The sequence below is a fragment of the Sorex fumeus genome, unplaced genomic scaffold, assembly GCF_029834395.1.
Source record: "Sorex fumeus unplaced genomic scaffold, SorFum_2.1 ptg000012l, whole genome shotgun sequence".
NCBI classification, from domain to species: Eukaryota; Metazoa; Chordata; class Mammalia; order Eulipotyphla; family Soricidae; genus Sorex; species Sorex fumeus.
In genome coordinates, this window is record NW_026606069.1 from 1,004,586 (window position 1) to 1,010,685 (window position 6,100).

At 46.4% G+C, this 6,100-nt stretch overlaps 1 pseudogene; it reads right to left on the bottom strand.

Annotated features, from left to right (window-relative positions):
- Positions 1–1,583: 1,583 nt before the first annotated feature.
- Positions 1,584–5,323, bottom strand: LOC130020469 (TAR DNA-binding protein 43-like; annotated as a pseudogene).
- Positions 5,324–6,100: the final 777 nt, after the last annotated feature.

Genomic DNA, 6,100 nt, shown 5'->3' on the forward strand with positions numbered 1-6,100 from the left:
ATTAATGGTAAGGTAGTTAAGGTTTTTGCCTTACATTCTGCTGATCCTCGCTTGATTCCCCACACCCCATATAGTCCCTGAAGTCCAGCCAGGAGTGATCCCTAAAAGCAGAATCAGGAGTTAGCCCTGAGTACAGCCTGGTGTGGCCCAAGTACAAAAACTAAAATAAAATAAGAGCACTGATAGAATGCTAAAATATGTAAAACATATGTTAGTAATATATCAATAATTTGATGCATATTAAGATTTTAACATTGAAAATCAATAAACGCAAGTTAGTACTTTCAGATTTTCTAAATTAATTCTAAACTCCATGTACCATTGTCTTCACTTTTTTAATTTCTAAGTCTACTTTTTAACACTTATTATCTTTTCCTCAGAATACTTCCAGTGGACTAGCCTTGAAGTTATTATCATAGGTCCTTTTTATTTATAGAGGTTAAGGGAACTCTAATTTTACCCACATTTTAATAAATGCTATACTCAATTTTTATGCTTTGAAAGAATGATGTTCCATGAACTCTCATGGAAAAGTCACACATTCCTACCCAGCTGCTTTTGGGTTCAGCTTCCTAACCAGCCTGTACTGACTGTTGATGTTCTCTGCAATCTTAAGTTTGTTCCTAATAATAGTGGTAGGTAGTTAGTGGGAACTTTAAGAGACTATTGTAAACATTAAAGCACACACAGACCTCTTTGGGGGTCCTCTCTTAATGGAGTTTTCAACATCAAGTCGCACAAGATAGATGTATTTTTGACTCTAAGATTTTCCGTGGATGTGTGCTTGTGGTTGTGTGTGTATGTGTGTGTGTGCGCGCACCCGGGTGTGTGAGTGCACGCATGCGCGTATGGCCATTAATTCAGGAGAATCTTCAGACGCACTGAAACTGTTTGCCAAGATCTCTAACAAAGCATCAACTGATGTTATAAGCAACCTTGAGTAACAGAAGAATTTACATCACATCTTTCATGGTTCATAAGGAACCTCTTGTGATTTAAATGGTTTCATCAGAGAAAGCACCATTTGGGTAAGATTTAGAAAGAAGTTTGTCTTGGGAATGCTCAGTAATATTTGGTGGGAAGAAGAAGAGGGGGGTGCAATACTTAAAATACTGGTGAATTTCAGCTATTGGGTTCTATCTTATGGGAATCGTTTGTTAGTTTCAGAGGTCACAATTACCAGCAAATTTCTCACTGTTTCAGTTCAGTCTTTTTCCCGTAGCGGTCCTTCCTTCTCCACCCTTTTAAGCTGCTTGGCACTGGCACTTCCCGGTTTGCCATCCCAAACTTTCCCTGGCAAGCAAGGACTCCAGGCCACCAGCAGTTCAATTATCCTCCTGGTTGCAGCACAGGTGTCCATGTCCTTCTTTGAGCTCTGGAGCTTCCAAAAAGACAAAAACAAAAACAAAAAAACCCAAAAACCAAAAAAACAAAAACAAAACTTTCTCCTTCCTCTGGGCTTCTGCTAGCAAGTGTATCCGTGGAGTTAGCAATCTCAGCTGAGAGTGACCCTTTCTCCTGGCGCGATCCCCACCACTTCCACCCGGCCCTCAGGATTCGCAGAGCCCTCCCCTGTCCTGCGCTCAGTTCCAGTTATCTGGCCGAGGAGATGCGGGGTCCACCTGGAGGCTGTGCCTCCGCCTCCGCCCGCGAGGCGTTCCCTGCTTGAGCGCTGGATTATTCCAGTCTTTGAGCATGGCAGATTTCCACCAGATGACATCATGGGAGCCGAGTGAGTGCGGGCTCCGAGAGCGGGACTGAGAAGGGGAGGAGGAGGCGGGGAGGGGAGAGGGCTGGGAAGCTGAGCCCCAGCCGGGCTGCCTGCCACCCAGCTGCACAGCCGCGAGAGCTCGCACGAGCGCTCCGCCCACAACTGACAAAGGATGGGGAGATGCCAGCGCTCGGGGCTGCTGGCTGCACGCCTGCAGGCGGCCGCCTGAGCGACTTCGCCCTCCACGGGTGAGTGACGGCCCTGCGCCTTCCGGCCTGGCAGTGAGCCCGCACCCCCGGGCCGGGTGTCCCGGCAGGTGTGTCCCCGAACCCGAGCGAAGCTAGAGCTCTAGAGCACTGCTGGAGCACCAGCCCCAGCAGCAGGTGCCTTTGCTGGCGGGTCCAGAGAGGAGGGAATGCTCTGGGAGCCTCCTGCCCTGGCTAGTTACCTTTGTTGCATCCCAGCGCCCGCTCCGCGCGCGAGTCCTTTCTGGTGGATGCACAGTGCGAGGCGCGCTGTTTACACCAGCTCCACACTAGTCACAGAGCCGCACCCCTCGGAAAGCGCGGCATCAGTGACAGCCCCTTGGACAGGCTTGCGAGGTACTGGTGCGGGCTGGAAGGGGACCCGCACCTATGGTCCAGGGTGGTGCTGGGGGCCGGGGGAGGCGCTGTGTACCAGCCGGGCAACCTTTGTCTTGGATTTAGCGCTGCTGCGCTCCAACCTGAGTCAGGTTTTCTCTTAACTGTGGAGTCGAATCTTATTGAGGCTCAAGCAAGCTTGGGCAAGAGATAATTGGTTTTCTGCTCCAGGAGGGACTGAGAGCCGGGGACTTAAAATAGGAGAAGGGTGCTGCGCGCAAAGGTGAGTGTGACAGCTATCCCGGTGTAGAGCGAACTTCTTCAACTCCAGAAAGTGACATGACCCACGGAGGCAGAGAGGCACCCAAGTTCTGTTACCCAATGGTATGGGTAGGGGGCAGCTTAGCGAGACTCACTCTCAGTCTTGTTTTCGAAGCTTTGGTTTTAAGGATTATTGTGGCAGGTGAATGGAGTTAGGGAGACTAGCGTCTTCCTGGCAAACCCTTTTTAATTAAGTATTTCAGAAGAGATTCGCTTGCTTAACGTTTCTGAGATGGGTGTGTGGTCTATTGTGCAGCATTGTGGACAGAGAAGAGATTCAAACCTTGCTCTAGCATCTTACTTATTAGAGTTTCATTCTTCCTAAGTGTTAGGAACCCGATACTCCTGCTCCTCCCTTTCTACCCTCCTTTAGTTTCTGCTATCTGGAAAGAGTTCTTTCTACTCTAAGATCCCAGAGAAGTGCCAATATTTATAGGAGTGTTTTGTTTGAATATCGATTTATTTCCAAAAGAAACATTTTATGAAAAAAAAGACGCACGAAAATGTAACTTTGCTAAATTGAAGTTTGCTTTTTTGCGTTATTTGCTTTTATTTACTTTAATTGAAAATATTTAAATTTTAAGGTATTTTATAATTATGGTAATTATGAATTTAGTGTCTCATAAATCATTTCTAAATGCTAAGCTGATTTTTGGTGTAAAATCATGCTGCCGGTTCAGTATCTAGCAATGCTAGAGAATAAGAGAGACACAGAAATCGGTTATAAATTCAGAGGAGTGCTTTATTTTAGAACAACAGAAAAGTTTCTTTTGCTTGTTTAATTTTGTTTTGGGGGTACACACAGTTGTGCTTAGGGCCTTAGTCCTGGCTTTGCACTAGAGGTCACTCCTGGCAGAACTCTGGGACACCATATGTAATACTTGGGATAAAACCGTGGTCAGCTGAATGCTGGCCAATCCCCTTATCCATGTATTATTTCTCTGGCCGCAGAAAACAATTTTTTTTCTATTTTTCTTAAAGATCAACAATCTTAATGATTTTTTTTCTAAAGTAGAAATATGAAAGTAAATTTCTCTGGTCAGGGATTAGGCACTGTTTTTCTGACAAAATTTGAGGTCTTTTCAGAACTCACATGTTGAAAAATTAGAGAAATAAGAAATGTGAAATATGAAAAAGGAAGGAGGTAAGAAAATTCGGTGGTTTAACTAAATGTCAGTGGTAGATCTAAAATGTGTTTAGTGGAGGTCATATTAGTTTGTTTTGGGAATAGTTCATGTTAAGTTTTACAGGCTTGGCCTCTTCTTCCAGGAAGTAGATGATTACATCTTTGATTTTGTTATATTGTTGTATGTTGTTATATGCTGTAATCTTGTTAAAATTATGTTGTATATTACATTGAGAATGCAGTGGTCTGATTAAAGAGAAGTTCTCTTTATTTAGGACTTAAAAGGTTATCAGCAAATTTTTCTTTTGCAATTCAGGATAATTTCTCATTCTTTTTCTCTTGAATCTTTATCACAAAGGTATTTATGTGTTTTCTTTTTTACTTTATTACATTAATTTCTTTATAATGATGTTTAAAGAATTGCATTGCAGGCTGTTGAGAACCTGTTGCTTATGTTGGCTGTTCTCTACAAATGCTATAATACCAAATCTCTTTTGAAAATGAATTTTTTGTCTGATGATGTGTTACAAGATGAAGTGGCCAGCATCCCCATCATGCCCCAGCTGCTCTGCAGGGTGGCCTGGGTCCTGGCCCTCAAGGCCAGGTGGACCCTGAAGGTGCCAAAGTTCATCCCGCCCCCCATGTTGCTGCTCTGGTTGTGGCCCAGCCCCGCCCCGCCGCCCCAGCTGTTCCCGAACCCGCCCTGGTTCCCAAAGCCACCCGGATTACCACCAAATCTTCCACTTCTCTCTAACTGCCTATTGCTATTGTGCTTGGGCTCCGCGTTGCAGATATGCACGCTGATGATGCCTTTGATGATCAGGTCCTTGCCACACAGGGACTGGGCCACCTGATCATCTGCAAATGTGACGAAGGCAAACGCCCCCCCCCCCCCCAAGGGCTTGGGGATGAACACATCGACCACCTCCCCGTACTGGCAGAAGAACTGCCGCAGCTCGTCGGCAGTGAGGTCCTGGGTGCAGCGGCCCACAGACACCTTCCTGCTCCTCAGAGGCTCATCCGGGCTTTGCTTAGAATTTGGAAGTTTGCAGTCACACCACCGTCCATCAATCATGTGTCGCTGGGACATCACCTTCACTTGGGTCTCATACTCCGTGAACCGCACAAAGCCAAACCCTCTTTTGGTGATCAGTCTTGATATCTTTTTTTTTTACCTGGACCATGAGGACCTCGCCGAAGGTGCTGAAATACTCCTTGAGGTCCTGCTCGGTGGTCTTCCAGGGCAGGCCGAGCACGATGGGGTCAGACGTCTTCTGCACGGCCCTTTTCACCTTCACCGCCGATGAAGCATCAGCCTCCTCCATGTTCCTTTTGTCATCTTTGGGGTAGTTGACCACGTAGACCCGGTTGCCCCAGCCCGCGTCGGGCGCGTGCAGGATGCCCTCCACCAGGCGCGCGCACGCCGCGCATGCACTGCGACACGGGGTTCCGGTAGCGCAGGCTGCAGGCGCCCGGGAACTGCGCCGTGACCGTGGACAGCAGCACGGTGCCATCGTCCTCGGACGGGATCTCGACGGGCTCGTCGTTCTCGTCCTCCTCCGTGACCCGGATGTACTCGGACATCTTCGCCCGCTCGGCATCCGCTAGGTCGCTCGGAACCCAGGAGGCGGCGCGCGCAACGACAGCGCCCACGACAGCTCGCTCTTGGCTCACACTAACCTTGAACACTTTGATGTATTTATTATTCATGTATTTCTATATTCTTCGTGACGTGACTATTCAAGTATTTTACACATTCTTAAATCGAGCTCTTTGGGTTCACCGATGTCTTCTATTTTGCATAATTTTTAAATTGGATTTAATTGAAATGTCATCTTGTTGTGGGACTAGACATCTATGTGCTTTTGAATACATTAGAAAGGAATTGGTGGGACCAGAGAGATAGACAGCAGGTAAGGCACCCTACTTGCACACGGTCAACTCAGGTTCAATCTCTAGCACCCTATACAGTTCCCTGAGCCCTGTTAGGAGTGATCCCTGAGCCCAGAGCTAGGAGTAACCCCTGAACAGAGCTGGGTGTGGCATCCCACCTCAATTAAAAAAAATTGAAAAGGAAAGCAATTGGCAAGAACTAGGCTTAGAATTTAGAAAAGAAAAACATTCACTGAGGAGTTAAAAATACCCCCCCCCCCAAAAAAAAGAATTAGAACTATATGTTTTGCTGACTGCATTTGGAAGAGATTGATAAGAAAGAAATTGACTTTGATGCCGTAGAGAAAAGAGATGAGAGTGACTTCTTAAGTTTCCTTTCTGTCATTTTTTTATAGCCATTTACCCTGATTTACTTTACTGTTTGGACCGATTTTCTTCAATCAACCCAAAGCAGCTGCTTACTTTAGA